General features: G+C 38.7%; 1 protein-coding gene and 1 long non-coding RNA gene across 2 annotated transcripts in view; one reads left to right on the forward strand and one right to left on the reverse strand.

Moving 5' to 3' along the window:
* Nucleotides 1-358: 358 nt before the first annotated feature.
* Nucleotides 359-1,493, forward strand: LOC147751916 (uncharacterized). The gene is made up of 2 exons (XR_015315543.1): nt 359-709; nt 1,145-1,493. It is a non-coding gene; the product is annotated as an uncharacterized LOC147751916 (long non-coding RNA).
* An 8,233-nt stretch (nt 1,494-9,726) lies between these two features.
* The window catches only part of LOC147751917 (uncharacterized), a 47,603-nt gene continuing 40,873 nt past the window's right edge, over nt 9,727-16,456 (reverse strand). Inside the window, exon 2 of the mRNA XM_086973110.1 lies at nt 9,727-9,850. The gene's annotated coding sequence lies outside the window, so the exon portion shown is untranslated. The remainder of the gene's footprint in view (nt 9,851-16,456) is intronic.

Raw genomic sequence — 16,456 nt, forward strand, 5'->3', positions numbered from 1 at the left:
TGGATAAATATGATTCGATCAATTTCAAGAAAAATTGCAAAACATAAGTAGATTTTTTTGAGTTGGAAGTGTTTCTTCAATTCGCAGAAGTAATGTACTATGTTTAAGTAATGCAACGGATATAGGTTATAGTAGTAGAAGTGTCTCAAGTAGCACTAATTGTAATAGTGTGGGCTGATATTGAAGGCATGCCTTCGATGGCTTTGTCGTCTGTGTATGCGCATACAGAGCTGTACACGGTCGGTGACAATCATCCGGATCGGATCTTGTCTGCTCTACTCCTTTCCGGATTGGCCCTGTTTTCTTTCTCAGACTAAATGCCTCATTATTTCGCTATGGCATTCTACTATCGAAGGAAAGCACTCTACCCCGCTGTCCACGAGCGGTTCTATCGTCATGTTCACAAATATTAGCATCAGCTAGACATGCGTATGGATGTTTACGCTGTCCATTGTCTCACCGCTATTGGCTTTGTATTCGTTCGCTAGACTGTTATGGTCGTGGTTGTGTCTGTGGGCAGTGTTGATGATGCCGATATAATCAATATACTCGTAAGAGATAACTCGTCAACACAGCAGCACTATTATGGAGGCAAATAGAATCAAAGTATGGCGTTTGTAAACATCACTACTGGGAATATAGGCTCTTGGCGTTTGCCTTCTTTTCGATTAGATTGAACTCCCGTACCGAAACAGATCCTGCATCCAAGGCAAGTGGCTGTCTATATGATTTAGCTTACGTGTTATATTTCCTACATGCGGTTCTGACGCTTAGTACTAACGGTGCGTGCTAGAAGTTACGACGGGTGAAATTATCAGCAGAAGAACGCTATTAATCTAATATAGTTTGTAAGTTGCGTGGGATACGTCCGTCAACGGCCAGATTGCCATTAACCCGGGCTGATTTTTGATGGGCCTGATATCGCAGTGATGACAAAAAGAATGACGATACGTAGGGAATGAGCAGACGATTCAAATGGCGTCGTATTGATAAGCGAATCCTTGACGCGGGGTGGTTGAAACTCAGAAATGTAATGTAGCTTGTTCTTGACTTGTATTTTATGATAACATGTAATATTTGCTGATATAGATTCGGGCTTATTGATCGTTGTCTGCCATTGCACTCAATACGGCTTGAATTCCAGCAAAATTGTTGTGTTACGTATTCGAAGCGGCGGAGATCGTTTGCCTGCCGATGTTCATCATTGGGATATTCTACGCGGCAAGTTACCTCCGAAGCAAGCTCGTTAATTATTACCCTCGTAACGGGCCAGATCAGTTCGTTCCACATCGCATCAATATCCGAAGAAGTATGTTAAAAACAAGGAACCCGTACTTACAGAGCGTACTTAGTGGCACCACCTTAACGATATATCAGAATAGCTCCGAACGACCTTCCTGGACGTATCATATAACACGCAGCAAATATGAGTGAGCATTTGTTTTCAATAGCCAAATAAAAGATATAATCTAGCGTCAAAGGTTGTATATATATATATTTTTTTTTCATTTAATGCATACATCTTTGATCTTTTTCTACCATACTAACAAATGCGGCTACTTGGAAGCCCGATGTATACATGAATTAACAAACAGTTTGAATGGCCTTAACGGAGCGGTACTTATTTGAATCTAAAGTAATCTTCTGCGTCTTCCACGTACTGCGAGACTCGTTAAATGAAAACGGCGACTATACTTCTTTGTTTGCGGCTAGGGGCTAGCTACAGGCGTTGTGTAATGTACAGTTACGTCATTGTAAATTTTGGAAAATCGTAGCTCACAAACAGAGCCGTGAGCGTTCCAGTTAACAGAGCCATATTTGCCGAAAACAATTTGCAGCAACGTTTCTGCTACTTTTTAGCCACTCCGTACCAGTACTCTGCCTTTGCCCCGCCGGCTAATAAATATCTCGCCTGAGCTTTTAATGATGTGTACTAGATATATATAGTACACAAGCCGTTCAGGTGACTACATCGGTTATTCCCACAAGTAAATTTAATTACATTGCATATATTATATATGGTAACACTGGTCGATGGTCAGTAGCGTGGACGGCCAGGCCTCTGCTTGAAGGTGAATGACGGTTGCTGCTTCAGGTCCTGCCAATAACATATGCCACGCAGCATTTGTGAATAAGGAAAGTTATTTACTTATATAATAATGCACAAGTACTACGTAGACGAGATAGGTGTTTCAATTATATATCTGTTTACCGTGCAGCAATATCATCGGCCGTCGCACGACCATGTCGGTACGATATTGCAGTATCTTTGGGATGAAATAATGTTGAATCTTTTTACCACCTATGAGTTAACGACTTGCAGTTCACCCCACGAATCAGACCCCGATCTGGCATATTCGCAGAAGATATCACAGAAAACCAAATCTCTAGAATCTACGTATAGCAGTGTGTCCTGGAGTTACTTACGAAGTGTTCATGTGACCTATTTAAATAGAAAATAGTCCATTTTAGATTTACTCCGAGAATGTTCAGGAAAAAATAATGCACGCGATCAATGCAAATTTCGTTCTGTTTTATAAATGTCTCGAGGAATACAAATGGTCATGAACAGTCCAGACAGGTGACTATCCGAGTTTCATATATAAATGTTGAACTTTAGCTGACTGGACATGTCAAACCAGCAGTTGCTTATGCCGTTATGTTCCCTAATTTTGTTCTATAAACCTATTGTCTGTTGCAAGTTATGGCAGTAAACATCTAAACGACTTCGGTGTAATGCGAACTCCGAGTTTCCTACCTTAAGTCGACGTGAACTTCATTGAGACTATTGAGGTAAATTTTATTAACTAATTATCTAGGCGAGATCTGAATTAAAATATTTGGCATTCGATACAGATAGAAAAAAGCACACGTGAAAAACCCTTATATTTTCAAAGACGAAAAAGGACAACGACGACTGGAGAACTGGAAAGGAAGAAAGAGCAAGTTCGATTAGAGACGATTGCGAGCGCTAAAATCTAGAGATATTTTTACTTACCGTCAATCAGAGCAGAAAAACGCTCGCGTAAACTAGGTCATCATTAAACTATGTATTTTTTTATTGCAGCCACGACTTTAACATGTTTAAACATGCAGCAGTTTGGTTGAAATCGGTGTTTTAGTTACACCTACTTATGTAACTTTGTTGCTTTCTACTTCTTACGTACAGCGATTAAACTATAATTTATATATATATTTTTGGTATTATATTATCGATTCGATATTATAGAGATAAGTTTTCCGCCTGCATACATGAACTTGTACCAGTTACAAAATTATTCGAAAGTTTATGCTTTATTTAATACCTGATAGTAATTATTTTTAATAATGATTTCGTTTTGTTTTTTTGCACTTATGGCCTGCTTCGATGATGTACTGGAAGTAAATGTGTACACAATCCGTCAATAGTTGCTACATTATTTTGTTGCAGTAACTAGCACACGCTTGTACGAATTTTTACCGCATTACGTTGCCTACGGCGGCAGCAATGCCGTGGTTGCCCCAACCTTTCTTCCCGTTCTCGCCGGTTGGTAACGCGCTGTCTGTCAAAATTAGCTTGGCGTTTAGGGCGTTGAGTCGGTGCCTGTTCCGAATGTGAAGGCCGATAATCGGATCCTACGTTCAAAATGCTCAAACGGTTTCATACCTAAGATCAAGATAGCTTGATTTGAAGAGTATGTCCAGCACTCCCGGCGATTTAAGATCTTTTATTCAGCACCTGTTCTGGCTCATGCAACACGTTATGCAGGACGTTACGGGCGAATTTAAATAAGATTTGATAGACCTATATGGCACTCTGCACAATTTCATTGTACAAAATGTGAGCAGTAAAGGTTTGCAATCGGCTGCACGTGCTACGGATTATTGGGTGGTCGGTAATCCTTCTACCAAAATGACTAGTGGATTTCTGCAGCTCCGTGATATATTACGTTGGTTGAGGTGAGTATATTGATGCCTTCGATAGGAGTTAGGAAAGGTTTGTAGCAGGTGGGGGTGCCCCCAGAAAGTTCGCTCATTAGCAAACACTTTGTTTTTGTGTTTGGAATGATCTCATGAATTATCAGACATTATAGTAGTATTTAGCGATTAGCGAACATCGTTTACGAAATGGTAAACGTGCTGTATATAAGCTCTCTTTATATATATATATATATATATATATAAGCGTTTTGATTTAACATAACAATATTACTAAATTATAATTTGCTGCTTAGTTTACAATTAAATGGGCACTTGAATAATAAAACTGCGAATCACATCTACCAGAGCTGGACCGGAAATAATTCTCCCACAGAGCTGATCATATAGGTTTATATGGTTTAAATATATATAATGTAAAGTTTATAAGGTTTAAATATAGGTTTAAATTACTACTTCTTCTAATCGATACACATATGGACTCAACGTTTTGATAAGCTTTTAAAACTTTTAAATTTGGATTTTTCTATATAGAAAAATCCAAATTTAAAAGATTACGCGTGCCTTAATCCTAGGAACCACTGCACAGCCATATGTGGCCGCGTATCAGCAGATCCCGAGCTCATTTCGAGGAACATAATTGTTTCCATACTTCGCTCAGATGAACTGGATGCGACTCGTGGCGGTTCCGTGAAACGCAAAGGTCAGATACATATTTGTGATTGAACAGTACCAATTAAATACCGAGTCGAACAATCTAACCTTGAACCGACTGATGTTTTTTAACGCGATTACTTCTACGCGTAAAATGTTTCGTAACGATTGCCTAAATGAGTGAAGACCACTACTTCCTTACCCGTTGGATACCCAGTGATTCGTGCACTCATTGCAAGTGTCACTTGTTATAGTAAGCTTGATTAGCCATTAAACTAAAATATATCCCAACGTATAAGTCGTTCATTTGCCCGCTTGCTTTAATGCGGTATCAAATTAGAGAGAACATTCAATATTACGTTCACTAACGTCAATGCGCATACACGTGATGATAACTAATTCAACTTTTATTTTTTGATTCGTCTCAGAACCTCTAAAACTTGGAGGAAAATAATCGTGACATAATTTCGGTTTCGATATGTTTCGGTTTTTACGTTCAACGTCGCCGTTTCTTCATCTCAGCACCATATCAAATGCCGGGGTCTGATACGCTGTTTCACGCCAAGATCCCTTCGCGTGTTCTAGCGTTTAGTAGACAAACAGGCTACCAATAATTAGCTAAATTATAGTTTCCCGATGAAAAATAAGTCTTCATAGCGAAACACACTATACGTTACATTTACGTTAGCATTAGACTTCTACATTTGCAACCTGACTCATTGCAAAGCGTACTTGCCAAGCAGAACACGATTGTCCTCCCAGCTGTGAAAAGCCCAACCACGTAGCGGGTGTGCGAGCGGGAAAGCTATTCTACCCAAGGGAAAAGTCAGGACAGTTCTACACCTGCCACAGGCTGCTGTGGCCCCACTTACCAGTGAACAGGCCGGGGGTAGAGCCAAGTCGTCACAGATGTGAGACATCAGACAAACGGCGCGATCGAGACTATTCGTTCTCCACAAATCGCAGATTGAAAGAATTGCCTAGGACCGCTTCGTAGTTGTCACCACAGCCGGTACGTAATTTACAACACTATTATATTATAGTTAGTACTAATGTTTTCGATTACGTCGAATCATTTTAGCGTTTCATTGGCATTCATTAAACGATCAGCAAACCGTGAAGGCTTCAACAGGATAAGTAATAATAGTAAACGATAAATGGCCCACTTTTTTATGATCTCTCGAAATATGATTATTATGGGAAGCATCCGATGAACTATAATATTTCACATTCCTTCTTGTTACGTTGAAAATAAAATAAGTAACATGCGGAACGATTCTTAAGGTTTCTATAATTATTTTACTTCGCCTTTAAGTACCTCTTTTGAATACTTTACCCTATGGTAGATGAAACACATATATCGAAGTAATCTCTTTTATAGTGCTTTTCCTTCGATTCGATGCATAAGTCCAGCATATTATATAACACAATAGACATGCTTAGTACCTGACCTATTTTTCTTACGAACTTGCTAGCTCTTACGAGATCCACTGGGCAGTTACCTTTGTATATCAATAGCTTATACGAATCACTGATACATTATAGAACATACGATTGACGATCCTATGAGCCAAATCCCGCGACATCATGTTGGTGGTAATCTTGACAAAGCGAGCAGACACAGAGTTTGCCTTACCTGCGGATATTTTTCGGAGTAGCTACTATTTCATATCAGTTCAAGAACTAACGCGACGGGAAGCCTCTCTGTACCCGTCGCGTTCGGTCTCTGTCAAAACAGGTACTGCAGCGGGGTGCAGAAGCGTTACGGCACAATGGCTAAACTAGTAACGTGATTGCATCATGAAAATAGGATTACGTAAGCTCATAGACTGCGCTGAGTTACGTTCGAGTTTCAGGTAGTGACCTACTATGTTTAAAGCAAAGAAGATGCTCGGCCTAGACGTACCACAAACAGGGCCTGGCAACTAAGAATCCGTTTCTATTAGTTATTATTGAGTCTATCTCGTGCCGCCATTGCTCCTGCCAAAGGTCAACAACTGTCTGGTGCACTGTTAATGCAGCTATGGGTTTAACACTCTAAAACAAATGCTTTTCGCTATAGGATTTAACTATAGGAATAGACGTAAAGTCTCTGTTTAGCCATTCGATAGGCCACACTAAACAAACGATTTGGTCGCGATAAACATCGTCGCATGCTTAATATAAAATAAGGCATACTTGTTAGGTAGCGCAACAGCGTACGATTCGTGGGAGGCATTGAATAGGTCAAACCGATTTGTTACGTTCGACATCGCGGATTATCATAAACCAGGAGACGCCCGCCGCTGCACGTGACGCGACGAGCGCTGCATTAGCTCGATTGGCAAACTTCTGCGTTAAGTATTTGTACCTTTATTTTCACAATCTTACGTTAACAGTACTTCATGTTATGTTACTATTTTTCCCTCTCGAACTTGTGGCTGGACTTAACGAAGGTGTAAATAGACTATGATGAAGGTATTCAAGTAACGAATAAGAATTATTCACTATTTGCCGTACCACAACATTGTCGTTCTTTAGTACTACTGCTCTACTATGTATAGCGCTTTATTGATGAAACGGAGGTCGTACTTTGCGGCGTGGCTTGGAAGAGTTATGTAATAGTCGAAGCTTTGTTACATGGATAATAAGTAATTCCCCTCTTTCGTTGCTGAATCCCTTTCGCAGCAATAGACGCATCTACAACCGATATCGCATATGTATTACGTACGCATCCGCATGACATAAGGTAGACGTATTATGTAAACTATCGCTAGTACACTAGCGATTCATTTTGAGGCGTATGCATTAATATTAAATAAAGGGCAACCAACGAAGTCGAAAAAGACAAAAACACATTTTTACATACCCTTGTGCTTTCTAAAGGTAGACATCATCTCTCACTGAGTGGGCGGCGATTGAATGAAACCTATTATTCATAGTATGAAATGCCCTACTTTAGCTAATGAGTGCCGTCCTCTGTTAGCGAACCAGGAGAAGCTATTTGTACTCCCCTTCTTGTGAGTCATCTAGAGGTAGATCGCACAACTATAACACACATCGCTACGCTGGAACCGTCTTTCAGAAGGCTTTGTTGTCAGGTCTACTTATAGCTGATATGGTTGAAAAAACACATATATATATATATAGAGTTTTAGTACATTAGATGCGGAAGTTGGTCAGCTGGATAGACCACCGCTAATTCGCATTGATGATGCAGCAAAACACAATAACAACTGTTGTCAATGCATATATTAGAAAGGAACACATAACAGACCATCCACTGATAAACATACCTAAACAAAATGCAAAAACTTCCAGTACCAGTTATAGTGTGTTAGCCTAATTTTTACGCTCGATATATATTACAAATGAGAATTTCATATACAATGAGGATCTGAGATGTCTAAGGAGAATGCGAGACTAGTACACTTTCATATTCATGACACAGTACTTGAAGATCTAAGGGCTGTTGGTGCAAATAACGGGTTCGGTTACAAAACCGGGCAAAACCCTAGAGGATCTGGAAGGCTGATACGAGTAGTACACATATCGTTGGAGAAAATGCGCGAAATGGCGATGATATTGTAGGATTGAAGAACAGACTCGTCTGTGTGTTTTTACTAATTAATAAATATACAGAGATATGAAATATTCAATATGTAGTAACTGAATCTTAAGCTTAATTTCGTTTGCTTTTTTCCTTCTAAGAGGATTTAAGAAGTATTGCTTACTCACGGCTAACCCAAACGGGGCAAAGCCTATCTTTCGTGGGCTGATGAATGCGGAACTTGGCCCTCACTAGTAGATTTCCCTACGCTGTCACCACTGTACACCAACGTTCGATTCCTTCCTTGCACATAATTGCGTCACGTTTGCTCCAAATCAAGTAACTTTTTATTAAACTGTTATTTTATTGCAATTGTTGTATACCTATCGAAAAAGATATGAACAGACAAATAAACACGAAGTGCTAATTTCACGACGAATAAATAAATCAGTAAGCGGATTCGCGAGGAACGCACTATCCGGTATCTTTTTTTTTCTGGCTCCCGAAGACAAAATTTAGCCAATTAGGTGAAATAGTTAATATAGACATTGTCATCTCCTATATACATTTTAAAACTGACTCGCAAAAGATAGCGTTTCAACTGTGCATGTGCATTAACTCAATAGATGCTCATTAATTGTAGGCATCCGCGGAACGGTCCTATTCAGTCAAGTAAGGGCTTTAACAGAGCGAATTTTAGTTTTCTAGTAACCAATGCTGTGAGGCCTCATACCAGGTATATTATCAGATAGGGAATATACTAACTGAAACCCTAATGAGCGCTTGACTTTGTATTACAATAGAAGAAGTATCTTTTTTGTTTTCCATTCAACAAAATATTCTATACTTTTACCTGTGTCGCTCTCTAGAAAAAAAATACACACGGATTCTTAATTGTATTATCTGCTTTAATGTACGTTATGCAATTGAACTCCTTTCGCGAAAATTCTCCCAGAGACAAAACAACTTCGTCGACCCCTCTCATTTGCTGATAGTGGACCCTTCTCGCGCATTTTCTCTGCCGGCGAAAGAAAACGCTTTCGGTTGTAACGGAAAGTCTCATGCTGTACCATCGACGGATGGAGCGGCGCCCGCGACATGAAATGAATCGTCCAGATTTTACCTCACCTAAGCCGTGCAGTGTCTGATAGTGGCACTTACTCCGTAAAAGTAATACATATACGTTGATAATCTGAAACGGTCAGCTGTCAAGTACAATATATTCTGAAGTCGGAATCCAGATAGCATCCGAAAAATGCTTCTCGTACTTGAATTCTATCCAGTCTGACTCTTCTTTAAATTTCGCTTACAGCTTGAAATATTGTATCGAGACTTAACAGTTATCGCAATTCAGCCTCTGTAATACCCATATTGACATACGTGTACTATGTGCTTAGTTTACCTGTTATCGTATATGACCTGTTTTGAGCGCACATACCAAACACTAACTATTATTATCACACTAAATTTTCCCATTTAATCAAGAGGGAGTTCAGGCCTGAACTTATACCCGTTGCATCTGTTCTATCATTCTATTTTGTTGCTATGTTACAGCTCATTTTAGTTTTCCTAGCGATTCTCCCATTATCCTATTCTCATAAACCCACCGCATTATCCAAGTCATTCCCTTACCAATTTGCGTTGTCCCATTATCGTTTTTAATAAGCTGATTGTATGGCTTTGGTCGTTCCATTATTTTCTTCTGACTGGTCAATGATCCTCATTCATTAGAATCAAAGAGCTTTACATCTGAAAATATTGTCGAAAAAAATTGTGATTACCGCATGGGCTTCTGCATCCGTTCCAATATGTTGAAAGCTCGGTGGAACTTCAACACTTGTCTAAAACTAAGTTTATTTTGTTAGAAAAAAACGATTCTTTCCAAGTAGCATCGCGTCCATATAGATGATCGGTAATCGAAGTGTATGGTGTTCAAGGAACATGCCGTATTGGCAATGTAAAATTGGCTGTAAAATACTGAATCGTCACAAGTAAACGACTCTTTTTAAGTTTCTCTTTCCCTTAATCATCGACAAAAAAATATGTTTAGCCTGGAACCGTTGGGGCAAAGTTGTATTTAGTTTTCTATTGGCGTCAGTTTTTCAGTCCTCAAAAGCTTCTGGGCAGTTTACTGTGAGAAAAACCCGACTGCGTGAAACAACAGCTATAAGTGTAGTAGTGCTGATAAAATAATTATCGAATTAGATATAATACTTTGTACTGGTAAAGCGTACAGATGCGAGAAACGAAGTGCATATTAATGAGACGATCAGGCGATGAACCATTTCTGACTTTTCTGAACTTTCTATAATTGTTATATCTAAAGGAGCCTGAATGAGGGATATGTCGACGAAGCCGACTGAAATATGCTTCTGTGGGAAAAGTGCTTTAGGAGTGCTGTCTTAAAAGAAATTGTCGGGCAGAGATGCATTGGCTAAAATTCATTTTTTTTTCATACCGAGAGTAAAATCGCGAAGGGGAAAATTCCGTGGCAATAAACATACAAATAAATCTAGTTGCGAACTGTTTTAAAACAAATGAAAAATTCAATGATTAAAAGAAGGAACTACCTCTCAAATATACTATCGGCGGCTCGAATTTATAGATGGACCATCACCGCAGATTGCGGTATTTCGAGCGTTCAGTAGGTTCTTGAAATTTCTAAGTTTTACAAATATGCTGAGGCTCCGCTTTCATTAACAGAAACAATCGAAAGAATAACTAATTCCATATAGTTTATATATAGACATATATGGTTACGGATATTTGTTTTTCCTATTTAGGGTTTGAAGCGTCAATATATCGGCGTATTCTGCAACAATAGGTTAATAAGACATCCATGTATTCTTCGTCATTAAGTTGTGTTAAATCAAGTGAGTTTTCTTTCCAATGGACCGTACAAAATAAATAGATATTAATAACAGTTTTCAGAAACATTTTTTTTCTATTCCCTTCTAAACATGAATTGAATTTCCTAATAAATAGCAAATATGAACATAAACCATCAACATTGGTCCTGAGAAGTCTTGTATTTGGCTGATTTCTGTAGTGAACTGAGGTAACAACCAGAATAGTCCTCTTTATCAAGTACTAAATTTCCATCTTTCTCTAGTTCCGATAGTACGTACGATATGTTTCAAATGGTTCCATTCATATTGTAAGCATTACAATTTAGTCATTTGTCATTGCATAATTTGCTCTCAGATGTATTCTGTCTATCTACCGTTAAACTTCAAAGTTCATACGATATTTATATGCACGTTATCGGCCTAATGTAGAATTTCCGGAAGACACCGACACGTATAAAAGAACTGAAATAAATTTTCGGTTACTGTCGACTTTGCTACTGGCAAGAGAAAGTCGTGGGTGAAATTGTCTGGTTGGAGTGAGAAGGGGATCAAACGGCCGAAGAAACTGGAAGAAGGATCTTTGACTTTGCTATTTCAGCAAAGCCAGTTTCGCTGAAAAGAATCTTAAATTTACCAATTAGAGAGGATTTATTACAAAGTACAGAAAGCAAACGGCTATCATTTTACCTCTATGCAAGTGTTCTGTTACTACCGCTAATTATTATAGGACCTCGACATACTCTCAATATTGCTATGTTTTACTTATAAAAACCCATTTGCCTTGTCTTTGAAGGCATCAGTTACGTTTTTCTGATTTGGGTACACATGGACAAATTAAAGTTACGCTGTCTGCGACGTAATAGGCTTTTGTGCTCTGTGTCTGTGGCGTGGATGGAACTGCAGAACATTCTTCTATTTATAGATAACAGTAACTGCATGGACATTCGCCAGATTCTGATTCACTGCCAAGAGCTTAGTAAATGGTACACTCTGCATAAGAGCATTCCAAACAGCTATTACTAGTCCATGGCTTATTTCCTATGTTTTGTTTATCGCATGTGAAAAAATCTGATCACGTTTTTATTTTTCAAGTTCTGAATCAGATAAAATCAACTTCATTAGAGGCCTTAACCTAACAATAAATACAGGACGTTTTTTTTTTGTATTTTTAACAAGCCTGATTGCTAAACCCCTAATACACATTTAAAAACTGGGTATTGTGAAACATTCTCCAGCGGTAAAAACGCGTATTCTTCCACCCCAAGTTGGGAGACGTCCGTTCTTTCTCGTCGACATCCGTTACAGTGGTCTGTCCTGAATGTCTTTGAAATCGCTGCTTAGTAGAGCTGGGAACCTGCTCTAGTTTTGGTCCTTGCCAAAGCCTTTAATGTATATCATATCTCTCGACCTAATAGGCATTCCTCTGTCTGCCACCTGGGGACACCCCCGGTAGTGGTCTAGCAACCTCCGTATTTTGCGCCGTCGATGCAGCCCGCTTCATTCATTTTACTGACACAAAATTTTTCACATAACTTTCGAATGATAGGTTCAGTAAGAAGTGAACAGTGTGTTTTTCAATTATATATTCAATAGGAAGTTTGAGTGAGCCTCACGACGTTTGGCCATGATTGTATGCCAATTGCGTGCTTTAAAAAGACTGCTATAAAATTTATGCAAGGGTTGCTTTGTACGTTCTGCCTCAACACATCTACTGCATTACTACACGCCAATTAAGGAGCGTAAATTTTGTTTGTATTTGGTGTAAATACAGATTTGTTTATGCAGTTTAAATTCTCTTTAATGTTGAATGTAAGAATCATTATAAACTAGAAGGTTTTGTTTACGCGTCTAGCTATAAGCTGAGATGGATCGAAAGCAACCCGACATCATCGTACCGCTAGCGCGAGACTTCCGCATTGTCGTATTGATGCAACCGATCAAAGTGCACTATGCTAATGTCTACAATTGACTCTTAATCCCATAATCAATAAGTGTGTCAATGTCATAATCAGAAGAAATAGCGTTTTTATGGAAGATGCTAACATTTCACAACTTCTGTATAAGCGACAACGACGTGATAGAAGCTGTATTATTAAATTCGTATTCTTACGTCAAAAAAGCCCAACTGGACGTCAAGATTAAACTTGAAGATTTACGTGAGCTACTATTGCAGTAATAGTGTTTAAACGAACTCATCCGCAAAACAGTTAGGGATGATATTTCGACATTATCCCTATCGATGAAACTAATCACGCATAAATGTACATTATCTTTTCTGGAAAATTACTATGCAAATGGTCATATGTATCGATTTTTTTTTACCATAACACCTTTACTGTGTGTTAGTCATACTCAACAGACACATATAGTGATAGATAGACACACAAAAATAGTAAATTTCGCTATATATTATTTAAGTACCACTCTGATGCTGTCGTCTTTTCGAATTCGAGATAATTAAAATAAAATTTAATAAAAATAAAGATTATTTAGCAAAACAATTTGCTGTTAATGTTTGTTAACAGTTATCAAAAAGTTCATCAGTGTCTGAACTTCGACGTAAATTTTCTGTTGCTCCGATAAAAAATGGGGTAGTATGGCCAAAAATGCAGTTATTCAAGCCCCCTTGACGAGACGCAGCAGTCCGAAACTAAAATGCGTCTATTTCATTCATACACGAATATGGTGCAAATCGTCAATGTCCAGCTATAAATTCTGTCTAGCAATAGAAATTCTGTTATTCTTTCTATATTAATGCTTATGGTAGCGCTATTCATGAAGCGAAGTATGTATATAATTTTTCCTAATAACCCTGCATTTTTTAAAGCGCAGTAGTCTATAAGCTGATAGACAATATTTTGTGGGCTGCGCTTAATAGCATTAATCTTAGAAAAATTTTAGTGGACGTCCACTGAGATTTTTGGCCGAGTTACAAAGCTACAGCACGTGTTGCCCAAAAAAGAAAAACACGCCCAGAGAAGAACGAGCCTATTATCTTATGGAAACCTGTTAAGTATCTAGCTCAGTCAAAGCAAGCGCGACGGATAACCCAAGTATCGGTTTCAATCAGTTGGAGAACTCTATCCCAGCTAATATGCACACAGACTCGTTTCGCGTACGCCGATCCCTCCTGCCATTCACCCAATGCCTCTGTCCCCCATTACTGGTATGGTCGCTTTGCCCTTCAGCCCAACGTCACTTTTTCTCTAATCGACTAATTTGGGCAACTTTTACAAATAATGTAACTTATTGGAAAACAATTTAACGCGCAACGAAAGCCATATTGTGCCCCACGTGAGGAGCTCTCTTATAGAGAAAAAATGCACATAGGTTGTTTGAGGTAAACGGACTTACAAGCTTTCCACCTTTGCAGCTCGGTTAATAGACGATAGATTACTGTGAAATGCGTCAGCGGTTCGAACACAGCAACGACGGGTGCAGCACACGCGACGCATTATGGCCCCAGGTCGGTTGAGTAGGCGATAAAAATAAAAGAAAAAGGTCAAAAAACAAAACTATGGAGAAGAGCATGAAGTTTACCAGGATTGGAAGTACACATTGAAACAGTGATGAAGCTGTGTGTCTTTTCTGCGTGCCTACTTTAAATCTTATGATCGTCTAGAGATGGCAGTGAAGAGATCTACTCAAGTCAGGAACATAATTCTACAGGTCACTTTCAGCCTGCAGCTTAGCCTGTCATCGATTGGCCGAGTTAGTTCTGTTGATTTAAGGTAATAAATATTTTTTCCAGGTCGGAAAAGCACTTGTCTTAACATTTTGTTTTGACACTGTCCCCATGCTTTTCTATTGCAAATGTTACTCTCATTTGCGAACAGTGTGAGAAGAACTGCAGAGTTTTCGATACAGACTTCTCAACACAGTTAAGTTATTAGCCCCTTTGAAGTTATCTAGTGAGTGTCTCACATACTTTGTAATCTATAATATAGATACGATATACACATTCATAACACGAACTGTTACTAAGGCCTAGCTACGTATGTGATTAAACGTCTTGGTTGGATCTACCTCTGTGGTCTACCCAAGTAAAAGGCATTAGTTATTACTGGACAAGCCTGTTTGTGTAGGACATTATATGTAAACTGAGCCTTTCACCGGCGACTGTTCCTATTGCTGGTCTTACTGTGTGGAAGAAAGCTATAAGGATTATTTTTCAGCACAGGTTGCGACAATCAAAAATTAACCTACTTTTTTCGCCTTCACATTTCATATAGTCGTACATTATATTACACGCAAAGTTATAATTTTATCACACTGAATTAGGTGTCTGGTTAATTTTTTTTTGTGCGGAAAGAAGGTTCCAGCTGATTAGGGCCTTCCTAGCATGTATTTTACTAGTCGACGAAAAATTACTTCCAGAAACCATTTTGCATTAGTTCCGTTTCCAACTTTATGCTCTGTGTCCTACGTACTAAATTCATTGATTTCTGAGATACCATTAGATAATAATATATTTTCCTAACAGCAAATCATTGTTGCGTTACGCTCCGGTTTCTAGCAGGCAAGAACGAAAACGGATTGATCCGTTTTGATTTTATTGCGGATAGCCAGCTAAATGCTGTAACGAACGTAACAGGTTTTGCTGTTGGAAATTCTAGGCTATGCGTAAAATCTCGGATCTTATCTCAACGTTTTCATAGTATGTGTTCCTGCAAGTTGTTCAAAACATCAAAAAAGCAATCACTGAGTCGTCCCCGAAGATTTTTTTTTTGTTGAACAAATTTTCAACCTTAACAAAAATAGTGACGAACTTTATTTTGCATTCGGTCAGCTAAGTTCATTTTATTGGAAACCTGTCTTTAGTGCAACGATTTTATTTCCCGAAGATAGAAAGTTTAAGCTGTTGCTTTATCAAGCGTTCTTTATCCTAAATGTGCCAACGCTTGAATTGACTAGGGTATGACGCACTGTTTCGCCTGTTTTTAGGCTGTGGCCGCTATCGATATTGTCGAATTTTTAAAGCAAATCATTGAAACTTATACAGTGGCAATACTGAATGGGTATGTGATCGAATCAAGGACAAACACGCTTCCTTGTGGTAATTTCCACTTTCGAACAGCTGCATGCTGCATGTGTCAAACTGCTGACTTCCCAGACTCCCACAAACTGTAGTGAACCAATAATGGCCATAGTGTATTACGGTACTTCTCAGTTAGTTAACATCGCATAAAATTTAGGAATTGCAGTCAGTTTTTGGTGCTCGGCGATAGCTCAGAGAAACCAGTCGTGTGAACGAGCACCAGGTTGGCTTAAATTATTGACTCGCGCTTATTCCTAATAGATATTGAAGGTAATACTTGAGCAAAACGTGAAGCACTTAAAGTAATGCCAACAAGATCAATATTTCGAGAAATGGCACTTAATTCAAATTCTACGAACTTGGAAACTGCATTGGTGAAATTTCTGGTTTGCCATATACATACGTGTATATATATATATACTTGTATCACAAAAGTCTCTTGAGAAGCTTATTTGAGATTCAGTAAAG

The sequence above is a fragment of the Varroa jacobsoni genome, unplaced genomic scaffold (assembly GCF_002532875.2).
Source record: "Varroa jacobsoni isolate VJ856 unplaced genomic scaffold, vjacob_1.0 contig01308, whole genome shotgun sequence".
NCBI classification, from domain to species: domain Eukaryota; kingdom Metazoa; phylum Arthropoda; class Arachnida; order Mesostigmata; family Varroidae; genus Varroa; species Varroa jacobsoni.